The 18,439-nt window shown below is 49.8% G+C and overlaps 1 protein-coding gene and 1 long non-coding RNA gene across 6 annotated transcripts in view; one reads left to right on the top strand and one right to left on the bottom strand.

Moving 5' to 3' along the window:
* Positions 1-8,395: 8,395 nt before the first annotated feature.
* On the bottom strand, positions 8,396-16,992 carry LOC103606241. The gene is made up of 3 exons (XR_551859.1): positions 16,773-16,992; positions 11,502-11,703; positions 8,396-8,700 (listed from the first exon to the last, which is right to left on the bottom strand). It is a non-coding gene; the product is annotated as an uncharacterized LOC103606241 (long non-coding RNA).
* Positions 16,442-18,439, top strand: part of GRN (granulin) — an 8,039-nt gene continuing 6,041 nt past the window's right edge. For 4 of the 5 annotated variants that reach the window (XM_008590835.1, XM_008590837.1, XM_008590838.1 and 1 more), the window contains exon 1: positions 16,442-16,506. The gene's annotated coding sequence lies outside the window, so the exon portion shown is untranslated. Of the gene's footprint in view, positions 16,507-16,787; positions 16,811-18,439 lie in introns of those variants that run through there. The other variant, XM_008590836.1, reaches the window with a different exon arrangement.

Raw genomic sequence — 18,439 nt, 5'->3', positions numbered from 1 at the left:
CCCCCCCCCCCCGCGGGCCCCCCCGCCGCATGCCCGGAGTGCCGCCGGCCCCGCCCACTCCCTCCACCTGCCGTGGTCCCGCCCCTGCGCCGCGCCTGCGTGGGTCGCTTGTGCGCCCGCCCCGCGCTCCTTGGGGCCTGCGGACCAAGGTCGCCGTCTCCACGTTGCGCTTGACCTGGTGGCGGCACCGCATTCGACATCGTTTTCTCATAAGCCCCACCCCGCCGACGTCTCGGCGGAGCGCTGCACCGGGAGTGCCCGCGCTCCCACCAACTTCCCCGACGGCGTAGGTAACGCGCCACCGCCTCTTGCTTCCTCATCTGCGGGGCGGCGGCGTAAGAGTCAGCTCTTCAAGGTCGCCGGGTGATCAAACAGTAGCAGCGGACATTTACCCGCCGGTCTCCTGGCTGAGTTCTTGTCACTTCACCGCGGCGTGCCTCGCACGGTCCTCATTCTGCAGATTCAAGGTCGCCGGGTGATCAAACAGTAGCAGCGGACATTTACCCGCCGGTCTCCTGGCTGAATTCTTGTCACTTCACCGCGGCGTGCCTCGCACGGTCCTCATTCTGCAGTGGGTGGAACGAGCCTGCAGCTCCCGAGCCCACGTTATGAACGGCGGGGCGCCGTGGGAGTGTGCCGGTTGGGTTAGATGAACTGTCACCCGGGCTGGGCGGACTGGGAGACCCGGGCGCCACCTCCGTGTGACCTTGGGCAAGTCTGAGCACCGCTTTGGGCCTCGGATTCCGCCTGCGCACAGTGAGAGCACTGAGTTGGGGAGAAGGAACCGACGTTTTTGTATTAGTTACTCACATCGTGACTTCCTCCAAGTCCCAAAAGCTTTTTTAGTTGGTTATTATTGAAATAGGTTACCCCATTTTACAGAAACAAAACTGAGATCGAAACGGAGAGCCCGGGATTCGAACCGGCCGGGTGCACTTCCCCCTGCACCGGGCTGCTCTCCGGGTGACAGGCGGCTTAAGTCCAGCGCTGACGTCTCCGGCCCCGCTTCTCAGGGAGACACGTTTCTCTCCCGGGCTAGTCTCGCACCCGGGACCCCACCACCCGCCTTGCCTTTAAGTTTTTGGTCGCATCGCGATTATTTGTCCGAACTCGGGAAAACGAACACGGCGTGAGAGCCTGTGCCTTTAAGAAGGGTAGGCCGTGACTTTGACGTCACTACCTTCACCGCCCCTCGGGCCCCTACTGGTCGCTGCGGGCTCGGGAGCCGCCCAGCCAGCAGGCGCCTGCCGGGTTAGCACGTGGATGCCGAGGGGCCAACCGTCAGCTTTCCCTGAGAAAAGGCCTCGCGTCTCTACTGCTTGGAAGCGGGGAGAGTGCGATCTGCGGCCGGTAAAGTGGCCCGTGGTCAAAAGGGCCCCAGAGAAGGCGCCTTTTCTATTCCCTTTCCACCTCACACTGAGTTCAGAAATGACACAACATCGAAAACAGAAAAGAAAAAGAAAAAAGGGCTGGCGGGTTAGCTCTGTTGCTTAGAGCGTCCCCTTCTTTTCACGGGCTCGCCATCCCCTTACCGGCCAGCCGCCAAAAAGAAAATAAATAAATAAATAATGAAATGATACAAAATCAATTCATAAACTGTTAGTTAGGGCGATATCCTAGCCTCAGCTAAGGTCCTTTACAACCTCAGAGTTTTGTTTTACCGAACAGTTTCCCAGCTAACAGCCAAGAGATGATTCTCCCCGCTTTACAGAGGTGCAGGCGGAGGTCCTGTGTGATGGCTTTCCCCGTGCAGAGCAGAACTCAGATTTCCCCCACGTAATCTCCCATTTCACAAACGAGGGAAGGGAGGCCCGAGAGGTCAAATCGCCTCAAGGTTAGTCAAGAGTCAGAATTCGAACCCCCACCTGCCCGACCCAACCAGATACCCACCCTGTCCCACGCCTCTTAAAGTAGCTGTGTGACTTTTGGCAAGTATCTTAACGCCTCTAAGCCTTAGTTTCCCCATTTATAAAATGAGCTAATGGTGATAATAACACACTTACCTGGTAGGGATTATGTGAGCATTTAATGAGTTAATGGCTGTGAAGTACTTTGAGCCCTGCCTGGCATCAGGCAAGGATTACTACTGCTATGACTATATATATAATTTTTTTGCATCTGGCCAGTATGGGGACTTGAACAGTTAGCCTTGGTGTTATAACTATTACTATTATTTTAATTGCCCTCAGGACCTGTGGCACAGAAAATTCCCCAGGTCCTGGCCTCTCCCCTGCCTCCAGTATGCAGTTGTGGATAATAATAACTCCTTATACCCAGATTGAAGGTCCCAAGAGCAAAGTAGCACAGCCAGGAATAAAGCATGGTGACCACTGAGCCTCAGTTTCCTCAACAGTAGAATGAGGGGCTTGCATTACTTTTCTGGTTTTCTTCTTGCAATGATCTTAAACAGGATACCTTTGAGATTTGTCTCTACACCTCAGTTTTTTCATCTGAAAATAAGAACAATATCACTTGTCCTGCCTAGTTTATGGATTCAGCTAAAATCACATCTGTGAAAGCTTCATGAGGAGTCAATAAATGGTTCTGTGGTCCCTGCCAAGGATCCTGAGCTGAGTAGCTCATAGTCCCTGCCTCCGCCCGTGTGTAAATATTTTGAGGCTTAGAAAACCATGGGGCCTCACTGGCATAACCAAAGCCCAGTAGGGTGGCAGCAGTTTGGGCACACCAGAGAGGTTACCCATAGGCAATGAGGTACCACTGGAGCTGATAAAATCTCCCAAGGATTGTGGTGGCTGCAGGGTGGAGCAGGAGCCTTAAGATACCCAAGAAGCTCTGGAACCCTGGCCAGACATGCCTGCCCAGAGGAGCAAACCTGGAGGCCTGAGGAGGAGGTGGCCACTGGTCTGGATGACTCAGCCAAAGTTCATACTGACCACGCACCCCTTGGTCCTTCTAGAGGCAGTATGTGGCCCCGTGTGGCCATCAGCAGCCTCCTGTAGAGATGGGAGAACAGAAACTCCACCTTCCAACTATAAGAGAAAAAAAAAGGGCCGGCCCGTGGCTCACTCAGGAGAGTGCGGTGCTGATAACACCAAGGCCCCGGGTTCGGATCCCACATAGGGATGGCCGGTTCGCTCACTGGCTGAGTGTGGTGCTGACAACACCAAGCCAAGGGTTAAGATCCCCTTACTGGTCATCTTTAAAAAAAAAAAAAAAAGTTTCAGCTACTGGTGTGGTTGTGCAACACCAAGTCAAGGGTTAAGATCCCCTTACTGGTCATCTTTAAAAAAAAAAAAAAAGTTTCAGCTATTGGTGTGGTTGTAGAAACCAATAGACAAGTCCTCGCCTGACACCAGAGGAGCTAGTTGATAGAGGCTGAATGCTTCCAGGGCAAGCCCTGCGGCAAGGGCAGTGTTCCCTCCAGTTTGCACCCCCAGGGGCCAGGAAGACATTTATGGGACTGAATAGGGGCTCAGGGGGTCCACAGGTGGGACCATACCAGCACCTCTGAGTCAGGGGCCAGTGCTGTACCCATCCAGGGTAGACTCAGAGGCAAAGCCTAGGTTGCAGAACCACTTAACCACCCCACCCACCCCCCATCCCCCCAGGAGAAATCCAAATTCCAGGTCCGTAGCTAAATGCAAAGTCTGAGCTCTGATTGGATCCTGAGAGTGGGAAAGGGTGGGAGAGCTACAGAGGACTTCATTGGGGCAAATGGAGTAAATTGAATAAGGTCCGTGTGGTAGATATTACTTTATCCATGTTAAGTTTCTTGAATGTGATAACCATACTGTGCTTTTGTAGGAGAACACCCTAGTTAGAGCATGGCCTTTAACACCAAGTTCACAGGTTCTGATTGCCCTACTGGCCAGCCACCCAAACAAAACAAAACAAAACAAAACCCACCCTTATTCTTAGGAAATGCACACTGCAGTGTTTAGGGGAGAATGAAGTGTTGTGATGTCTGCAACTTAGTCTCATAAGTTCCGGAAAAAGAAAAGAGAGATAGAGCCAATGTAGCAAAATGTTAACACTCAGTGAATCACTGTGAAAGGTATATGGATGCTCATTGTACCATTCTTGCAACTTTTCAAAATAAAAAGTTGGTAGGGAAAGGGATCCATCCCCCTCAAATACATATGTATTACTGATAGAATCAGAAAAAGCAAAACTGGGCCGGCCCGTGGCTCGCTCGGGAGAGTGCGGTGCTGATGACACCAAGGCCACGGGTTCGGATCCCATATAGGGATGGCCGGTTAGCTCACTGGCTGAGACTGGTGCTGACAACAGCAAGTCAAGGGTTAAGATCCCCTTACTGGTCATCTTTAAAAAAAAAAAAGAAAAAGAAAAACTGTCTTTGTTTTGGAAATGAAAAAAAAAAAGTTATACGATCAGCCCAGCTGGGAAAGGCCTCCCTACCTCCCCTTCCCCCCATGTCCTGAGAAGGTGGGTTGGGAGTTTCTGGACACCCAAGGCTTCATTCAGGAGGGCCCTGGCGTGGTCTGAGAAGGCCGGCCCCCAGAGGGGGAGGGTCCTGGCTAAGACCTTTCAGAATTGGCCCCCAGCCTGGCTCCCAGACTTCTGCTCTGCTAGGGGAGTCTGGCTTAATGTACCTCTGCGGAAGGCGGTTTTTGGCCATAACTATCAAAAATCTAAATGCCCAAACCCCTGACCTGGCCAGGCCACTTCTAAGAATTCCTCTAGTCATCTGTTCACACAAGAGCAAAACAACATATGAACTTGCCCTTGAACTTGGCCTTCTTTGTTGCAGCCTTTGTAACAGAAGAATGTCCCACCAAAGGGAACTGTTAAGTGAAGACAGTATCTCCATACGATGAATACCATGTAGCTTTGGAAGGGATGAAGATCCCTCTGTTAAAATGTGAAACTATCTCACAGAGTTAAATTAAACAGCAGGGCGCTGAGAGTGCGGTACAGTTGCTCCCAGCAGGAGCTCCACTGCCCCCTAGGGGACATTTCTGAAATTTATGAGGCCGTTTCCATTTCTGGTTGTCACAAGATTGGGGCTTCTGGCGTTTGATAGATGGCAGGTCAGGGATGCGAAATGTCCTGTAAAGCGTAGGGCAGTCTGACACAACAAGGACTTCCAATGACAAGGACACATCTCTCAATTTTCCTCTGTCTTTCTGGACAATCACATGCATGAGAACCCTGTTCATAATTATAGGACCTGGAGGCTAGCTCTATTTTACCCACATCTTTTTGGAACAATTTTAATATACTGCACATTGAATTCTCCAGGAATAAGATCACCATGCAATCCTTGGGAAGACTGGACTTTGTCCTCATTAGAACTTTACCAAGGATCGTTCACCATTTCAGAAAATCTTGTCCCGGTGGCCACCTGACCCCTTGTGAGCTGAGTTGCTAACATCAACACTCCAGCGCCAAGTCGGCATTTAGGACTCTCCATGGCCGGTGATTGTGTGCATTTGTCAGCTTATGTTCTCTTGTGTAGTTGAGCCTGAGCTTTTACACGCATAAATTCATTATTTTATTATAAATTACTTTCCTTTTATTTTTCCTTTATATTACAGTAGGAACTTTATACAGATTTCTAAAAACATTGTGTGTAGGAAAATCATACTATCTATGAATTTCTTTTCTGAATATTAAAGCAGAGCTACAAAACAGGTCTGTGAATGAAATACTGTCTTAGGCACTAGAATACAGCAGGGAATAAGCCACATAGTGCCCCTGCTCACACTCTAGTGCAGGAGACACAAACAAGTAAATACATAAGCAGTTGCAGACAGCGGGGACATCTGTGAGGGTAATAAGAGAGGGTCACGCAATAGAGCCTGGGATGAGCTAGAAATAAGGGAGTCTAGGGGGTCTGGGAACATTGATGGAGATTAACCCATAGTGAGAGCCAGAGAGGGTGGAGCAGGCTGGGGTGAAGGGAGGCACTCAGCTGAGAGGTTGGGGATGACACACTAACTGAAATTGAAAAAATATGGTGGTGGTTACAAAGCCTCTGGGCAGACCCAGATTCAGTCCAGCTGTGTGACCTCGGGAAGGTTGCTTAACTTCCCTGAATCCTAGTTCTCTCATTATAAGATGGGAATAAAGTTTGTACCTACCTCACAGTGTTATGTTAAAAATAAGAGAGAGCTGAGCACAGAACCTGGCACAACTTAAATCTCAGTACAAATTTTCAGGACCTACTTTTTATTTTTTTTATTTTATTATTTTTTATTGAATCATAATTGATTATACATATTTTTGGGATTCAATGTTGACATATATTGATCAAATCAATATTACTAGTATATATGTTGTTACAAATTGTACTTATTCTTGATGCCCCTTGTCCAATCTCTCCCTATCCCCCTCTCCCTCTCCCCCTCCCACCACAGATAACCCTAGATTTCTTCTCTCTCTCTGAAAGAGTAATGGTTACTCTGTGGATTTGTTGCCTAGATGATCTGTCCAGTGCCAAGAGGTGTGTTCAGGTCCCCCAGTATTATCACAGAGCAGATGCTGCTTCTGTCACTCTGGAATGGGCTTTGTGGAGAGAGACATCCTCTTCTTTTCTTTATCTCTGCTGGTGACTCTCCTTGAGTCAATGTACCTCAGTGGCTGGTGGACCATCTGTGTGGTGGTTGTGGTGTCTAGCTGCTTTTGTGGCAGCCGTGGTTACTGTGGTGGCTATGGTGGGCCACCCACATGGAGGTGATGTTTTTGGCGTGCTCCTTGGCGCTGGTGGTGTGCCTGGTTGTCGGGGGGGGGGGGTCTGGTCCCCAGCTCCATGCCCCGGGCCAGGACATACTTTTTAAAAACACTGAAATCAAGTGTACCAGCAATGTTCCTAAAAGACTGAGTTATAGTCCTGTGATATGCATCTGAGCACAGATTTCTCTGCTAACTTGGTGGGGGACCTTGTCTCTTTCTTGGGCCTCAGTTTCTTCATCTTTAAAATGGAAAGAGTAATACTCCTGGCCCTCCTTCCTTCCCAGGGCTGCTGAGGTGTGAGATGAGGTGTGTGCAGGTGGCTTGTGACTGGGAAAGGGTCCCTGGGGGGAAGGTTCTTCCGCCCTGACAAACCCCTTGCAGCTGCCTCTTCTCTGCTCCTCTTTGGGCTCTTGGAGATGACTCCGACCTGAGTTCTCTGAGCTGTCTGGGGAGGGTTTCCTCACCTAGGCCCTGGCCCACTGCTTCAGAGATAGGTCACCAGGTTAACAAGAGAAACCCCTTTGATGTCCTACAAAGAATTCCTCCTGTTTTTAATACGCCAGTTTACAAGATTTCTTCATCTCCATCACCCCGTTTGAACCTCACATGACTGTGTGGAGGGCGTGCAGGCGTTATTGTGTACCCATTTGATAGGTGAGGAACCTGAGTTTCGGAGGAGTTAAGTTGCCTATCCAAGTCATTTGGAAGAGATATTTCCTGACTCCTGGAGGCCTGCCTGGAGAAGAGCCAGGGTTGCTCAGGAGGGCTGGAAGGGCTGTGAGGGAGAGCCAGGGGAGCAAGCTGAGCTGGGGTCAGCATTCAGGGGAGCCTGGTGAGGCAGGCAAAAGCTCATGGATCTGATTCACTTGGGCTCAGATACTGACACCACCGCTTCCTAGCTGGGTGACCTTGGACAAGACCCTTAGTATCTCATACATCTGTTACGTGGAGATAATACTCTGCAGTGTTGTTTTAAGAACTTGAGGGATGCATACAGAGTAGACATTCAAAACATAGTCCTGTGTTATAACACTAGGGTTAAGGGTTTGGATCCCCATACCAGCCAGCTGCCAAAAAAAAAAAAAAAGTCCTGATTCTTGTTCTTTCCATGCTTGCTTTTGCTCTCTAAGCTCATTAGCTCCCAGCTCCAACACTCAAGGAATCAACCATGCCCACAACCCAAGCTGTCCTTCCATTTCAACGATGCAAACTAACCACTTGCTACCCTTGACAGGAGCTGGGCTCCAACTCCTAGAGTCCACAAGCAATGGAGGGACCATGGAGGCATAAATACCGCAATGGTCATCAAGTTCAGAAAAGCGTCCAGGGTTGGAAGAGTACTCCACACACCCACTGGGACACATGACACTGGCTGGACCACCAGGCAGGGCCACCCTCTTCCAGGGGAGAGACGCGATGTCTTTAGATGTGGGCCCAGGGGGCTATATCATGGAGAAGTTTGGGAAGGGTTTGGACAACCTGAGCCCCTGTCTTTGGTTCGGTTGGGATTTTTTTCCCCACTCTACTGGGATGAGATTTTAAGTCATTGGATTTGTAAAGTTTAATCAGAAAATAAATTGCTTCGTCCTGAAAAAATGCAATTTGCTTGTCAAAATTCTTTCAGGGCTGGCCAGTTAGCTCAGCTGGTTAAAGCACAACCTTGTAACACCAAGGTCAAGGGTCCGGATCTCCATACCAGCCAGCCACATTAAAAGAAAAAAAAATTCAAACAGAGGAGTGATGGAGAAGGAAATGGCAGTTTATTGAGGAACTACTATGTGCCAGGCACTTTCGTTAGATGTTTTACCACATTCTTCAGTCCTCCTGAACACCCTGGGAGGCAGGCACTGTGATGACCCCATTTCACAAAAGAAGGCATTTAAGGTCAAAGAAATAAGCCAAGCCACCCAGCTGGTAAGAAGCAGAACTGGAGTTTGAGCCCAGCAGGCAGTGAAGAGGTCTGGCTGCTCTGATCCCAGGCCACCAGCCAGGCTTGCAGAAGAGGGCTGACTCTTGAACTCTGGCACCTGCCTCCTGTCCTGTCTGAGGTGGGAAAGGAGAGAGGACAAGAGTGCCGCTTGTGTGATAGTTTGGTTACAATTTACCTGAGCTTTTACACTTTGTCAAAAGCAGTAATTGAGTAAGAAACAAAACAGGAAACTTGCTTGTCCACTGTCACTGGGCAAGTTCATGCCCTGACGTCGTCACGTACCTCTGTTCCCAAACACCCTGCCGCAGCCTCTAGCCTGGGCACTGGCCTGTTCTGCCTCCCTCCCCCATCACCCACCTATATAGTCCAGTAACCCCCAACCCCAGCTTTGGTTTCCCTTTTTTCTTAAAGAGGGACATCCTGTCCTTAAATGGAACATATTCCCAGCCCCAACTGTGGGTTGGGATAGTTTGGGATGGACACAGCCTTGCCTGCTCCCGCCGTCTCCACCTGCCCATCCTGTGGGAACTGGGCCAGAAAGATGGAGCCAAGGGGGGGCAGGGGGTCACGTCTAGTGTGAGGGGCTTCTGCAGACCTGGTCATGAGTCCCAGGTCTGTTTTGAAATAAAAAATGCCTGCTGCTTCTATTTATTTTTATTTATTTATTTATTTTAAAAAGATGACCGGTAAGGAGATCTTAAGCCTTGACTTGGTGTTGTCAGCACCACGCTCACCTAGTAAGCTAACCGGCCATCCCTATATAGGGACCTGAACCCAAGGCCTTGGTGTTATCAGCACCACACTCTCCCAAGTGAGCCACAGGCCGGCCCTGCCTGCTGCTTTTAGAAAGTTTTTGGTTGACAAAGCATTTTTTTTTTGGACCGGTAAGTGGATCGCAACCCTCAGCTCGGTGTGGTCTGCACCGCACTCAGCCAGTGAGCGCACTGGCCATCCCTATATAGGATCCGAACCCGCGGCCTAGGCGCTGCCAGCGCCGCACCCTCCCGAGTGAGCCACAAGGACGGCCCGCATTTTTCTATCCCTAATCCCATTCGATCTTTAATAGCAAGGGAGGAACTCTGGGAATCTGCATTGCATTTTAAATATGAGGAGACAGGGAGGAGACAGGGCTGGCCGGTCAGCTGAGCTGGTTAGAGTGCGGTGTCATAACACCACAGTTACAACACTGGCTGTACCGGCCAGGCGCGCCCTCCCGCCGCCCCCCGCAAAAAAAGTGAGGAGACAGAGGCTGAGAGGGACTGTATTAATCTGTTTCTGTTGCTTATAACAGAAATACCTGAAACTGGGTAGTTTGTAAAAAAACTATTTATTGCTTACACTTTTGGAGGCTGGGAAATCCAGAGTCCAGGGAGCACATGTGGCGAGGGCCCTGTTCTTGGTGGTGGCTTCACAGCAACACCGGGTATCACATGGCGAGTGGCTTGAGGTTGGGGGGTGCTTCTCATGCACTCTCCTTTTAAAGCCACCAGGACCACACCATGGCCACCATTAAACCATCAATGAATTTATCCATCCACTGGGCATGGCCCTCATAATTGAATCACCGCTTCAAGGCCCCACTTTCAAATCACCATAATAGGATCTCCTACCCTCTTAACACTGCCACAGTGGGGGTACCAGGGGACACAATTCAATCCATAGCAGTGACCTTGGCCTAGAACCAGGACAGGCTATATGATTTGCAGGGTCTAGCACAAACAAAAATGCTACATCATTTGTTCAAAAATTATTAAGAATTTCAAGACAGCAACAGCAGAGCATTAAGCAGGCACAGGCCCCTCCTAGGCATGGGCCCAGGCTGTGTGCCCAAGAAGCTGGCCCTGCCCAGACCCAGAATGCTGGGGTGCGTACTTTGATCTTAGAAGCCCTCCAGCCGGGAGGCCTTGGAGTGAGCCTCTCTAGAGCCTCAGTTTCCTCTCCGGTGAAGTGTGGGAGCATCAAGCACCAACCTCCCTTCCAGGTGGGCTTTCTGGAACAGCTTAAAGCTCCCACACCCAAAATCTCCCCAGTGCCCCCCTCCCAGCCTGGTTTCCTGGTCTCCATCCCCCTCCCCTCCCCCATCCTTCAGAAGTCCAGAAAGGACAGGTGACTGTGTAGCTCTCTGGGCTCAGACAGTGGGGGTGGGGTCTCTTCTATCAAGCTAGGCCTTCAGGGAATGACTCATCCTCCCCCTCATGCCTGCTTGGGGCAGGCAGCCTGGAGGGCCCAGCAGAGCCTGGCAGGCACGCGGGTCAGGTGCCTGGTGGTGAGGGCGGGCGCCTTAGGAACTGGGGCAACAATTGCTCACGGCCAAGGTGACTCAGGCAGGAAGGGGAAAGAGCAGGTGGGGGTGGGGAGTGCGGCTGTTCTGTACCCTCCTCTAACCCTTGCCTTCTAGGGTTGCCAAATGTAGCAAATAAAAATACGAGGAGCCCATTACATTTTTTTTTTTTTAAGATGACCGGTAAGGGGATCTTAACCCTTGACTTGGTGTTGTCAGCACCACGCTCTCCCAGTGAGCAAACCGGCCATCCCTATATAGGGATCCGAACCCGTGGCCTTGGTGTTATCAGCATCACATTCTCCCAAGTGAGCCACGGCCGGCCCTACATTTTAATTGCAGATACACAATGAACAAGTTTAAGTCTAGGAAGGCCTCAAATATTGCATGGGACACATTCATACTAAAAAAAAAATGCACTTAATCTGAAATTCAAATTTAATTGTGCATTCTATATTTTATCTGGCAACTCAAGATTGGGGGGGGAAGGAAGTCCCTGCCCTGGGGCAGCTGTGGCTCTTCTATGCGGGTGGAGTAGTAATTCTGAGTGAAGAAAACCCTGAAGGGGCAAATTGGAAGAATCAGGGAGAGGTTGAGAGGAGTGGAAGGAGATGGGAGAGAAAGATCCCTTACCTCTTACTCAGACCACTACCTCTGAAAGCAGCCATAAGGCTGACCAGGAGGACACTCAGCCTGAGGGACACACAGAACAGGAGTGAGGGCGTGATTTCACCCCCAGGGGCCTCTCCATGCTAAACTCCTGAGCAGGATCTCTTGTCACTGGTGGTATCTCAGTCAGGGCAAGGTCGGCATCTGATGCCCAGTCCAGCTGGGGCTGCAGCAGAATAGAAATGGACCAAGAGGTATAAGAAGTTATACACATTTATGGCGGCTTAAGCAAGGAGAAAAAAAAAAGCAGAAGCTACAAAAGAAAAGATTGGTCAATAGATTTCTGACAACATAACACAAAAGACATATGACAAATTGGGAGGAAATATCTGCAACATACAGGGGTACTTCAAAAAGTTCATGTACGGTTAAAGCACAGCCTTATAACACCAAGGTCACAGGTTCAGATCCCAGTACCAGGCAGCTGCAAAAAAAAAAAAAAAAAAAGTTCGTGGAAAAATAGAATTAAAAGATAACGTGAATCTTTCCATGAACTTTTTGAAGTGCCCTCATATCTAATATCCAGAATATATAAATAGCTCCTTCAGTTCAACAAGAGAAAGACAAACATTGCAGAAAAATGAGCAAAACATAACGTGATTGTTGAATTTCTGTCTACTAAGATGGTGTTTTTGGATAAGATTCACATTTAAATCAGTGAACTTTGGGTACAGCAAATTGCCTTCCATAATGTGGATGAGCCTCAGCTGAAGCCCTGAATAGAACAAACAGATGGGTCTCCCCAAGCAAGAGGGACTTCTTCAGCTGACAGCCTTTGGACTTCAGCTGCACCACCAGCTCTCCTGGATCTTGAACCTGCCAACCCACACTAAAGATTTAGGATGGCTATGTAGGTTGAGCATCCCTAATCTGAAAATCCTAAATCCAAAATGCTCCAAATTCTGAAATGCTCCAAAATCCAAAACTTTTTGAGCTCAGACATGATACTCAAAGGAAGTGCTCATTGGAGCATTTCGGATTTCAGATTTTCAGATGAGGGGGTACTCAACTGGTATGTATTCTGTGAATAATCTGAAAAAGTCTGAAATCTGAAACATTTCGTATAACGAATATTTAACCTGTAATGAGAAAGACAGATGTTAACAGGAGATAAGTGTTGGTGAGGATCAGGAGAAAATTAAATCTTCATACGCTGCTGGTGGGAATGTAAAATGGCATAGCCACCTTGGAAAACAGTCTGGAAGTTACTCAAAAGTTTAAACAGGGGCCGACCCGGTGGAGCACTGCTACAGTGCGCCGCTTGGGAAGCGCGGCAGCGCTCCCGCCGAGGGTTCGGATCCCACATACGGACCGGCGCTCACTGGCTGAGCGAGGTGCGGGCGCAACACAGAGGGTTGCGATCCCATTGCCGGTCCTGGTCCGGTACGGGCGCAACACTGAGGGTTGCAATCCGTTGCTGGTCACGAAAAAAGACAAAAAGAAAAAAAAAGTTTAAACAGAGTTATTATATTATCCAATAATTCAACTCCTGGGCATATGCCCAAGATAAAAGAAAACATATCTATACAAAAACTTGTATAATAATGTTCACAGCAGCATTATTCATAATAGCCAAAAAATGTAAACAACACAAATGTTCATCAACTAATGAATGACAAAAGAAATTATAGCATATCCATACAATGGAAATAAAAAGGAATGATGTAGTGATACATGCCACATGACGAACTTTGAAAACATTACGCTAAGTAAAAGAAGCAAGTCACAGAAGATCACATATTGTAAAATTCATTTATATGAAATGTCCAAAATAGGCAAATCTATGGAGATAGAAAGTAGATTAGTGGCTGCCTAGGGCTGGTTGCGGGGAAATAGGGAGTGACTGCTGAAGGCTATGGGGCTACCTTTTGCAGATAAAAATGTTTTTAATTTGGGGCTGGCTGGCAGCTAACTTGGGAGAGCGTGGTGCTGATAACACCAAGGTCAAAGGTTCTGATCCCCACACCGGCCAGCCACCCAAAATTAAAAAAACAGTTCTTAAATTGACTGTTGTGGGGCCGGCCCGGTGGCGCACTGGATAAGTGCACCGCTTGGGAAGCGCGGCGGCGCTCCCGCCAGAGGGTTCGGATCCCATATACAGACCGGTTCCCGCTCACTGGCTGAGCGAGGCGCGGGAGCAACACCGAGGGTTGCAATCCCGTTGCCGGTCCCCGGTCCGGTACGGGGGCAACACTGAGGGTTGCGATCCGTTGCCGGGCATGGAAAAAGACAAAAGACAAAAAAAAAAAAAAAATTGACTGTTGTGATGGTTGCACAACTCTGTGAATATACTAAAAACCATTGAACCGTACACTTTTTTTTTTTCTTTTTTTCTTTTTTACTGACCGGTAACGGGATCGCAACCCTCGGTGTTGCGCCCACACCGCGCTCAGCCAGTGAGCGGGAACCGGTCTCCACATGGGATCCGAACACTCGGTGGGAGCGCCGCCGCACTCCCAAGCGGCGCACTCTCCTGTGCGCCACCGGGCCGGCCCGAACCGTACACTTTAAAAGGATGAATTTTATGGTATGTGAATTATATTTCAATAAAGCAGTTATTTAACAAAAGAGGTTGGTCCGAGTGCAGTGGTGTTTACAACTAATTGATCACAACCAGTTACAGATTTCTTTGTTCTTTCTCCACTCCCGTCTCACTTGACTGGCCTTAAAAAAAAGAAAAAGGAAAACTAAAGAAACTGGCAGAATTGTTTGTGCTGACATGGAACAATCGCCAAAATACATTGTTAAGTGTTTAGAGCAGATTGTAGAACATGGGAGGGCTCAGGGAAGGGGGCATATAGGGACTGATCTCCCGTGGACACTGAGGTACGACTGTATTTCACACTTTCTTGCCATAGTAATAAGAGTAAGTGCATATGATTCAAACTTTTCTGAATGTTCAGGCTCATACCTTGACTATTAATTACTGTCCTTTAAGAGTGATGCCCTTAGGCATCCAGGACTGTTTGCTCCTAAGTTCTTCAGTCTGCTTTTTGCAATTTTTCCTATGGCTAAACTCAAAGCAACTCCTTCTAGAAACTTCAGTGCATACATTCCCTGATCTTTCTATAATTTACTGTTGCTGGGAAGTCAGATAACAACATTTATTAAAAGTACATGAAAAAAGAAAAAAGTATACATAATAAGAGAAAAGAGGCTCTACGTGAGGAAAACTTTGAGCTCTTTCATAGAAAAAGTTTGTGGTGCTCCAGAGCAGCCTTTCTCAACCTCAGCACTATTGACATTCTGGGCAGGATAATTCTTTGTTGTGTGTTCTATGCATTGTAGGATGTTTAGCAGGATGGCTGGTCTCTACCCACCAAATGCCAGTATCCCTCACCCCAGAGTTGTGACAACCCAGAATATCTTAAAGACACTGCCAAATGTTCCCAGTGGGCAAAATCTCCCCTGTTTGAGAATCACTATTTTGAAGATTCGACTTTGTGATGTTTGTTTCAGTCACTTTAGGTTTTTTTTCTCTCTGCATGCATTTTTTCTAGTTCTGTGTAGTTTTGATTAATAGGTTCATTTATTGATTTGCCTAACATTTCACGAAAATCGTGTGTGTGTGTGTGTGTGTGTGTGTGTGTGTGTGTTTCAACAGAAGCAAAAGCTATACTCCCTGCCCTCAGGATATGCAGGAAAGAAAACATGCACAAACATGTCACCAGGGTGCAGAACAGCCCTAGAATCTCAGCAGGAGCCTTGTCTACTCTCTGCAGCGTCCCTAGCTCCAGGCTAAGAAGCCCTGCCACACAATTCCACAACTCTGTCACTCCTTCCCTGCCCAGACCGCCACCACCTCTGAGTGTGGCTATTTGTCCCCCTGCCTCAGCCCCAGCCTTACACTCAGGCCAAGCTCTTTGCTTGCCCTTCACTGCTCTCCATCCACTCTGTAAACACAGCCCATCCTCTGACCTCTGAGGCCCAGCTCCAGGCTTTCCCTGGGCCTCTCCTCCTCCCTGGCCAAGGCCTCTGGCACTGAGCAGTCTAGTTCCTGTCGCTGGCTAATCTGTTCCGTGTGACAAATTTTCTCTCCTCGCCTGCCATGTCAATTCCTCGAAGGCAGGGTCAACTGCAACTAGGAAGCGACTTCACTGCCCCCGCGCCCAGCCCAGCCTTGTGCCAGGCACCCAGCAGCTCCTCAAGCTCACCTGCACTGAATGTGGCATTCAATTCCTGCCCAAGGCTGCCCTTCCCATCTGGTTTCCTAGTGCTCTGCTCCGAATCCTTCCCATCTGCCAGTTAAAATCCTTCCAGATTCAGCTCAAGGAGGTGCTCCCATGATGGAATTAAACCTCTTCCTCCCGCCTTGGACCAACCTGCTACACATTTGTACACATCTACAGCACCTGGCCCACGACCGTGCACCTTAAATGAGATTTAGTCTGAGCCTGTCTCTCCCCCCCCCACCCCCGCTCCAAACCCCAGCACCTCGCAGAAAGGGCCTGGGGGCTGTTTATCTTTCTTCTCACAACCGTCCCTCAACTGCCAGGCTGCCTAGCATTTCATCTGAGTTCGCTGAATAGAATAGAAAGGGAATGCACAAACGTCCTGTAAAGGCCCCTGAACACACCCCCACAGGCAGCCCCCTCGCCGGCCAGCGTCCCCAGACACGCGCTGCCTCATCTCTAGCAGTCTCTCCCAGGGGCCGGCAGGACGGGAGAAGGTGGCGAGGCGAGCACGGGCTGCCTGGCTGAGGCAGGCCACGGCGTCACATGATTCTCCCATCACATGATCCTTAGAAATGGGGTGTGGGGAAACAGAACTGGGGGAGGAGAGTAGATCGAGTAGGAAAGAAACAGTATTCCAAGATGGCCCCGCCTCTATGTCGAAGAGCAGCCAATGGGAGCGCGGCAACCCGAAGCCCTGGCCAATGGAAGCCGAGGTGGGCGGGCCATCGTGCCGAGGGTGCTAGTCGGCGAGCCGAGCGACCGCGGCTACCCAGGGAGCGCGGACCCGGACGCAGGTAGGAGGGCGGCGGCGCGGACCTCCCGCCTGCTGCCGCCAGGGGCCCGGCCGGGGACGTGTGGGCTTGAGGCTCCTCTGGAGTCTCAGCCGGGAGCCAAGGGAAGACCCGCTTACGGAAACTCCGTCGGGGGTTTCTGATGCACTGCAGGGAGTTTTATCGGGGCGGGAGGAGTAAGCAGTTAATTGCAGCGATCTTCACTAGAAGGGGGCTCGCTCCCTCCCCAGCATCCCAGGAAGCTGCAGCCCTTTTCCCAGAGTACGAACCACGCCATTCGTGAGCCAGCGCCACTCCCTGTCGGCAGGTGCAGGCTCTTGCCCCTTCTGGTGGTGGTGCCGGGTGGTCCTCGAGGCGGCTTGGAGCGGGAGGGACGCGCTCCCCTGGTCCCGGAGCTGAGAGGGGCCGGAGCGGGACTTGAGGCTTTGGCTTCTCAAAGGTGGTAGGGACTTGGGAGTGGTGCCTGAACCCCTGGGTTGTGTCTGGCTGTCTCTGACTTCCTCCGGTGGGGGGTGGGACGAGCTAACTTCCGCCTCTCCCCGTCACTTTTTCTTGCTCATTTACAGCTGGGTTGGCTCACCTTTTGGGAATTTCCTCTCCCCTTGGCACTCAGAGTTGGAGGGTGCCACCTAGTGGATGATGGAGCTTGAAGGGGCTTGAAGAGGCTCCTGTCCTCTCTGGCTGTTTTGGCCGAGTAGGGTGGGGGTGAAAGGGGCCGCCACTGAAAACCCTGCTGAGGGGAACTGGGGGGCCTCGTCCCCATCTCTGGCTCTGTGTGAGCGTGCGTGTGTATTCAGTAGCAGCATCGACTATACTCCCTAACCTCGGGATAAACAGTAAAGAAAATATACACAAATCAATCACCAGGGTGCCCAGTACTCCCGTGCAGACAGGCAGCCTTTCCGGACTAAGCCAGGGTAGTGGGGCAGTCTGATGAGGGCTGAGGTTGGACACCCGAGAAGCAGGTGGGGACTTGTAGATGCTTTGCCTGGGAGCTATAGGGGTGAGGAGAGGGTGAAAGGGGCCGTGGTCCAGGACCAGTCTTTCCATCCTTATCCCGCCAAGAGATGGCCTGTTAGGGGTGTTCTTGAGTTAGGGGAGGGGTATTTGAGGAAAACCAGGTGAAGGAGAAAGGATTTCCTTTCCCCCACCTCCCAGCAATGTCCACACACAGACTCATGGGGAATTGAGGCACAAAGGCAGAGAGCAACTTTTTTTTTTTTGGCAGCTGGCTGGTATGGGGATCCGAACCCTTCACCTTGGTGTTCTGACACCACACTCTAACCAACCGAGGTAACCAGCCAGCCCTGGTAGCAACTTCTGAGGCCCTCACAATCAGTTGGTGGCAATTCTAGGACTAGGACCCAAGCGCAATTTCCAGACAGCCCCTGTACCCCCTCTTTCTGTCCTGCCTGGCCCACCTGCCCAGAAAACGTTTCTGTCCCCCTCCCTCCACTAGGATCTCAAGTCTGTATCCCCTTTGGGTTTGGGGATCATTCCCAGGCACTATCCAGTGTGCCACGTGTGATATGAACCCAGGTCCAATATGCTCTGGAGCCATCAAAGCCTGTCATGACCATGACTCGATGTATGTTATGAGCACATTACTGTCATCCTTCAGTATCCGTGGGCAACTGGTTCCAGGACCCCCGTCCATACCAAAATTCACAGATGCTCAAGTCCCATATACAAAATTGCATAGTATTTACATATAACCTATGCATATCTCCCGTATACTTTAAATCATCTCTAGATTACTTTTAATACCTAAGGAATGTAAATGCTATGTAAATAGTTGGTATACTGTATTTAGGGAATAATGATAAGAAAAAGTCTGTACACGTTTAGTTCAGACACAACCACTGTAGGCCTAACTACGTAGTACACATCAGCAACAATGTAACATTTTGTGAGATTTTTTTCCCAAATATATATA

This window comes from Galeopterus variegatus, unplaced genomic scaffold (assembly GCF_000696425.1).
Source record: "Galeopterus variegatus unplaced genomic scaffold, G_variegatus-3.0.2 Scaffold6403, whole genome shotgun sequence".
In the NCBI taxonomy this organism is placed as follows: Eukaryota; Metazoa; Chordata; class Mammalia; order Dermoptera; family Cynocephalidae; genus Galeopterus; species Galeopterus variegatus.
The sequence above is the reverse complement of the archived record's forward strand: the minus strand, read 5'-3'. Positions and strand labels throughout refer to the sequence as shown.